The 7,490-nt window shown below is 37.1% G+C and overlaps 2 non-coding genes across 2 annotated transcripts; one reads left to right on the top strand and one right to left on the bottom strand.

Annotated features, from left to right (window-relative positions):
• Positions 1-216: 216 nt before the first annotated feature.
• Positions 217-323, top strand: LOC121230963 (small nucleolar RNA R71). Its single transcript, XR_005929035.1, has one exon. It is a non-coding gene; the product is annotated as a small nucleolar RNA R71 (small nucleolar RNA).
• A 6,817-nt stretch (positions 324-7,140) lies between these two features.
• Positions 7,141-7,246, bottom strand: LOC121230962 (small nucleolar RNA R71). Its single transcript, XR_005929034.1, has one exon. It is a non-coding gene; the product is annotated as a small nucleolar RNA R71 (small nucleolar RNA).
• Positions 7,247-7,490: the final 244 nt, after the last annotated feature.

The following is a 7,490-nucleotide window of genomic DNA, read 5'->3' as shown; positions in this document are numbered from 1 at the left end:
ATGGTGACTGAATCGATGTTATAGACACTGGCTATTTTTGTCGGCTTTGTCCTCATAACTTACCACTGATAGTTGTTCAGTGACATCTCCTCTATGAATTCATAGGCATCTTCTGGTGTTTTATTGTTGATGGTTCTGCCAGCAGCTGCTTCAGTCATTTGTCTTGTCGAGGGATTCACACCATTGTAGAACGTTTGAACTTGCAGCCAAAGTGGTAACCCATGGTGAGGGCACCTTCTCAGTAAGTCCTTTTATCTCTCTCATGCATCGTAAAGTGTTTCTAAATCCATCTACACAAAATAAGAGATATCATTACGCAATTTAACCATTTTAGCCGACGGAAAATATTTTAGTAAAAACTTCTCAGTCATTTGTTCCCAAGTAGTGATAGACCCTCGTGGTAACGAGTTCAACCACTGTTTAGATTTGTTTCTCAGTGAAAAGGGAAATAACCGAAGACGAATGGCATCATCAGAAACGCTATTGATTTTGAATGTATCGCAAAATTCAATAAAATTCGCCGAATACGTGTCGGGATCCTCATCCTGCAAACTATCAAACTGAACAAACTGCTGTATCATCTGAATTGTGTTAGGTTTTAGTTCAAAATTATTCGCAGCAATAGCAGGTCTAACTATACTAGACCCAGTTCCTATTAAAGAAGGTTTAGCATAGTCATACATAGTACGTGGAGTAGGATTTGGATTAGCTGCAATTGCAGGAGGCAGCTGATCGCCTGGGTTTTGGCCATCTCTTCGGTTGGGGTTTGAGTATCGTCTTCTCGTTCGTTCCCCGTGTAGTGTAAACTACGCCTTATTTCTCTTTGATTTTTGTGAATTATACGATCGATTTCTTCATCAAAGAGTAATGGTCTTGACGGGTTTCTTCTAGTCATAAACTATAAAAACCTGCCAAGAGTAGAGAAAAAGTAAATTACTAAATAATAAAATAAAATAAAATTGCAAGAAAAATAAATGGCTAAAGTAATAAAAATTTAGAATTCCTAATATTTCAGTTCCCCGGCAACAGCGCCAAAAACTTGATCGCGTGATTTGTAGCAAGTAATAAATATTTATAATGAAGATCAAACCTAGTCTAACTATTATCACGATGAAAAGGCAAGCGCACCTATCGAGCAATAGTATAGTAATGGCAAGACCGGGATATCGTACCCAAGGGAACCAAAAGTACTAGTAATGACTATCTTTTTATTATCTAGCTTAAGAATAAAAAGGTTTGTTTTAATTAACTAATTATTTAAACTAAGAACGGACAGAGAAAAGAATTGGGGAATTGCTTTTGGGAAAATTCAATTGACTTGAGACAATATCTAAGGAAAAATCTACCTAGACTGTACTTGTTATTCTGGCTCCGAATCGGATGATTTATTCATTCAACTTGTTCCGTAGAGATCCCTAAGTTATGTTATTATCCCTATTCAAGACTAATAACGTCTAATCACTAGATTGAATAACCGAGACTTTTCTCTAATTAACACTTTAGGGTTGCATTAACTCGATCTATGGATCCCCTTATTAGGTTTCACCCTAATCCAGCAAAATCTTGTCACCTTATTTCTAGGCGCGCAATCAACTTCGCTTAATTATGGAAAATGTACTCTTAAACAGGGTCTATTCCTCCTCTAAATAAGAGCGTGTCTTGAATCAGTATCCTGGGATATCAAAACAAGAATTAAGAACACATAATTAAGAACAAGTTAAATATTTATCATACGATTCAGAAAATAATAACAAGATTCGTCTTAGGTTTCATTCCCCTTAGGTATTTAGGGGATTTAGTTCATAACTAAATAAGAAAACATCTCAGAAGAATAAAGAATACAAAACATAAAGAAAACCCAAAACTCCTGAAGGGGAATTGAGGAGAGATCTTCAGTCTTGATGATGAATCCAGCTTCTGAGATAGATCAATCGGCTTCCTTGGGGTAATTCCTTACCCCTCTTCTTTGTTTCCCCTTTTCTCCTCCTCTAGTGCGTATTTATAGGCTTTGGAATGCCTAGAAACCCTCCAAAGTGGCCTTTTTCCGAATTGGACTTAACTTGGGCTCAGCAGGGACACGCCCGTGTGACATGGTCGTGTGACGTGATTGCCAGGCCATGTTCGATCCGTTAAATTGCACACGACCGTATGGCTCAATGGCCAAGCCGTGTGAATTGTGAAAGCCTTGGTCGACATCCGCGAAAGACACGGGCGTGTGAGCTACCCGTGTGGCAAGGCTTAAGCTGTGTCATCTTCTCGATTTGGCCCATTTTGTCCCTTTTTGGCTCATTTTTGGCTCCTTTTGACTCTTGGTGCTCTCCTGAGTACAAAACATGAAATTAAAGCATTAGGAGCATAGAATTCACCAATTCTAATGAGAAATCATCTATAAAATGCATTAAACTTGAGGTAAAAATATGTATAATTTACGGTTTATCACCGGGATATCGAATCTTCCTTGTCCCAATGTCAACCCTATTTTGCTCGAAATGCGAAGTATACTCCACGAATCTCCACCTTGAGTCGTATTTTTGTACCATTCCCAAAGAGACTGCTTTAGGCTGTATAATGATTTCTGAAGAAGACAAACATGGTCTTCCTTGCCTTCAATCTTGAAGCCTTCAGGTTACTGCATTTAAATTTCCTCATCCAAATCCCCATGAAGGAATTCAGTTTTCACATCTAATTGCTCTAACACGAGATTGTTTGATGCAACAAGAGCTAAAAGTGTCGAAATGGATGTTTGCTTTACAATTGGAAAGAAAACATCATGAAAATCAACTCCCTCCACTTGACTGTAGCCTTTTACAACAAACCTCGCCTTGTATCTAGTGTTATCTTAACCTGATCATTATTTTTGAACATCCATTTGTAGCCAACTATTTTCTTTCCAGTGTGTGGTTTAACGAGCTAGTCTCATTCTTTTGAAAAGACTCCATCTCTTCTTCCATGGAGACAAGCCACTTGCTAGAATAAAAAGCCTAAACTACCTCTAAATAGTTTGAAGGTCGACTGAATCGATGCTCTCTACAACACTCAAAGCATATGCTACTAGATTTCCTTCATAGTACTTTTGCAGTGGTTTGATCTCTCACCTTTTCTGTCCCGGGCTAACTTATAATCTTGAAGGGTCTCCGATCAAGATGAAATTACTTCGGAAACTTTCTGCTGCATCGAAGAGACATTGAACTTGAAATTTCTATGCGATGCCGTGACATGGCGATTCTCCTCATCGAGATATCGCCTCTGTTCATCTTAACATTGTGGTATCGTGCTCCATGACATCAAGACATCACTTTCTGTTTTTGTTTATGACTCCACCTTGCTCGAAACACTTAACTTTTTGGTGTTGTTTTGTCCTAGTGAGCCTTTTTGTGACAGAATCATTGATGTTCCATCAAATGTAACATATCTACTGACAATGATCTTACTTGTTTCTGGGCACCATAACTTGTAACCTTTTGTCCTGACCGCAAAACCTAGAAAAATACACTTTACCGCCGTCAGTTCAAGCATTCCCTAACTAACTCAAGCATAAGCAGGACAATCGAATACTCTAAGGTTATTGTAATTAGGATGGTTACCAGACCAAATCTCTTCGAGAACCTTTCCATTTAAAACTCGATGTTGAGACTGGTTCACCAAATAGCTTGAGAAATTAATTGCTTCAGCCCAAAACTCCTTTTCTAAGCTTGCATTGGAAATCATACATTGGGCTTTCTCAAGTAATGTTCTATTCATCTGTTCGTTGACATCATTTTGCTGCGGGGTACCAACAACTATGTAGTGCCTTTTAATTCCTTCCCGTTTGCAGAAATCATTAAATTCAATTGAACAGAACTCGAGCCTATTATCCGTTCTAAATCATTTTATGAACTTTCTAATCTGTTCTTCAAGTAGGGTCTTCCACTGTTTAAATATATAGAAGACTTCGTTTTTGTGCTTTAGGAGGTATACACAAACTTTTCTGGAGTAGTCATCTATAAAGTTAAAAGATATCTACTACCTCTTTTAAAGACGACTGGAGTCGAACCCCATAATCCTAGTCGAGGGTCCCTTTAGTCCTGTATACTACCGAATCGAAACTGACTCGATTCTGTTTCCCATAAACACAATGCTCACAAAAAAATCTAACTTTCCAACTCTGGTGCCTCTGAGAAGACCTCATTTGCTTAAAACAATTATACCTTTTTTCACTCATATGATTGAGTCGCATGTGCCACAACTAGGTTGATTTAGAATCTGGAAAGAGTGGATTTTTTTGCTTCATCGTGACGTTAGAAGAATCCTCATTGGGACATTGTAATGATTTCATCCCTTCTTCCGTAGTTGCTACCAATCCAGACACCGTTTTACTTGCAGAATCTAAAAGCTGCTAACTTTCTATTCTCTCATCAAAACAAGGGCTCATCAAGATACTTTTAAGTTGTTTGACTCGATGATGATCTTACAACCATTTGAGTCTAAAATACTGAACATCTCTCTCCCTCAATCTCATGAATGATGGGAGAGAGTAGAAATCAACATTAGGGAATTAAGATAAAATAACGCAACTTTACTGTAAGTGTGACAGGTCAATTGTAATATTTGCAGTGTTACAATGGAACATTAGAGTATTCCAATGATCAAACCCAAGAGAATCATGGATTGAAAATTTTCTAAATAACGTGCACACGAAGTAAATAGTCGAACCAACTAATCTTAAAAATTTATATTACGGAAAATCATTAAGTTAAAAGAAATGAAATTAATTTACTACCTAGCTAATAATGACCAAATTGTAAAATGTACGAAATTATGAAATTAATAATTAAATCACAAACGATGGTCTTGATGTGGTTTATTAATTTTTGAATTAAGGATTCAAATCACTTAAACTCCCAAAATGACTTCATTTTACATCTCGGTCTCAATTTTGCTACTCTGCTCTTTGCTCTAACCTCTGCCTTTTATTGCTATAGAATCCCAACAACTCCTAACTAACCGATATGAGATTTAATCTGAATGATACTCATACAAATTGTTCATCTATATCTTGTTAGATACTTTCGTTTGGCGGGGTTTTCAAGACAAGTAAGCCTCCTACGGTTTCCTCATACACCTTTGATAAACCATAATTTATACATATTTCTATCCCATGCTTAGAACATTTTATGGATGATTTTTCCTTAAAATTAGTGAATTCGATGCTCTTAATGCCTTAATTTCATATTTTATACTTAGGTGAGCATAGGAGAGTGAAAGGAACGAGAAACGGGCCAAAAACAGAGAAAATGGGCCAATGTACGAAATCAACATGGCCTGGACCTCCTTACACGGGCAGACCACATGGCTGTGTCAATTTGGAAAAATCGAAGCACGACTCACAGGGTGGACCACACGCTCGTGCCTATTTAACAGGCTTGACCACGACCTGAAGTAATCGCACACGGGCGTGTCCCTGTCGAGCCCAAATTGAGTCCAATTCAGAAAAGGCCAATTTTGAGGGTTCTTAGGCATTCTAAAGCCTATAAATACACCTTAAAGGAGGAGGAAAATGGGGAAACAAAGGAGGAAGCAGGGAACTGCTCAACTGAAGATCTCCCATCAATTTCCCTTTAGAAATTTTGGGTTTTTCTTTATGTTTTGTATTCATTATTCTTCTAAGATGTTTACCTTTTTAGTTATGAACTAAAACCCCTAAATACCAAAGGGGAATGAAACCTAAGACAGATCTTGTTATTAATATCTGAATTGTATGATAAATATTTGACTTGTTCTTAACTATGTGTTCTTAACTCTTGTTTTGATATTCCAGGATTTTGATTCAAGTTAAGTTCTTATTCAGAAGAGGAATAGACCATGTCTAATAGTACATTTGCCATAATTAAGCGGAGTTGATTGCGCGCCTAGAGATAGGGTGACAAGATTTTTTCAGATTAGGGTGAAACCTAATAAGGGGATCCATAGATCGAGTTAATGCAACCCTATGGAGTTAATTAGAAAGAGATTTCAATTATTCAACCTAGGGTTAGACATTGTTAGTCTCGAAAGGGATAATAATATAACTTAGGGATTTCTACGGATCAAGTCAAATGAATAAATCGTCCGATTCAGAGTCAAATAACAAGTGAAGTTTAGGTGGATTTTTCCTTAGGTATTGTCTTAATTCAATTTTCCAAAAGTAATTCCCCAATTCTATTTTCTGTGAATTCTTAGTTTAGTTAATTAGTTAGTTAAAACAAACCCCATTATTCTTAGGCTAGATAATAAAAAGACAGTCATTACTAGTACTTTTAGTTCCTTTGGGTTCGACAATCCAGTCTTGCTAAAGCTATACTACTGTTCGATAGGTACACTTGCCTTTATCGTGATAATAGTTAGTTTCAAGAACGATTCATTATAAATATTTAAAACCTGTCACGAATATCACGTATCAAGTTTTTGGCGCCGTTGCCGGGGAACTAAGATTTAGGAACACTTGATTTTTATTACTTTAGCCATTTACTTTTACTTCAATTTAAATTTTATTCTAATTTTTATTACTAATTCTTCTTTTTCCCTTTTTCTGGCAGGTTCTTATAGTTTATGACTAGAAGAAACCCGTCAGGACCATTGCTTTTTGACAGTGAGATCGACCGCACAGTTCATAGAAACTGGAGAGAAATAAGGCGAAGCCTAAGATACACAGAGGACAAGCAAGAGGACGATATTCAAACCACAACTGAGGAGATGGCTGAAAACCAAGAAAATCTGCTACCTCCTGCAATTGCTGTTAATCAAAATCCTGCTCCGCGCACTATGTATGATTATGTTAAACGTAATTTAACAGGAACTGAGTCAAGTACAGTTAGACCTGCTATTGCTGCAAATAATTTTGAACTAAAACCTAACACAATTCAAATGATACAACAGTTTGTTCAGTTTGATGGTTTGCAGGACGAGGATCCCAACACTCACTTGGCAAATTTCCTAGAATTTTGCGATACCTTTAAAATTAATGGCGTTTCTAATGACGCCATTCACCTTCGGTTGTTTCCCTTTTTGTTAAGGAATAAGACTAAACAATGGTTGAACTCGTTACCACGAAGGTCAATCACTACTTGGGAACAAATGACCGAAAAATTTTAATTAAAATATTTTCCACCGGCTAAAATAGCCAAATTACGTAATGATATCTCTTCTTTTTTGCAGATGGATTTAGAAACACTCTACGATGCATGGGAGAGATAAAGGACCTTTTGCGAAGATGCCCTCACCATGGGTTACCATTCTGGCTACAGTTTCAAACTTTTCATAATGGCCTGAATCCTTTAACTAGACAAATGGTTGACGCAGCTGCTGGCGGAACCATCAATAATAAAACACCTGAAGATGCCTATGAATTTATAAAAGAGATGTCACTGAATAACTATCAGTGGCAAGTCATGAGGACAAAGCCAATGAAAATAGTTGGCGTTTATAACGTCGATTCGGTCACCATGCTTTCTAATCAGGTAGAATTCTTGAAT

Source organism: Gossypium hirsutum, chromosome A06 (genome assembly GCF_007990345.1).
Source record: "Gossypium hirsutum isolate 1008001.06 chromosome A06, Gossypium_hirsutum_v2.1, whole genome shotgun sequence".
NCBI lineage: Eukaryota > Viridiplantae > Streptophyta > Magnoliopsida > Malvales > Malvaceae > Gossypium > Gossypium hirsutum.
This window is presented reverse-complemented; position numbering and strand designations above follow the sequence as displayed.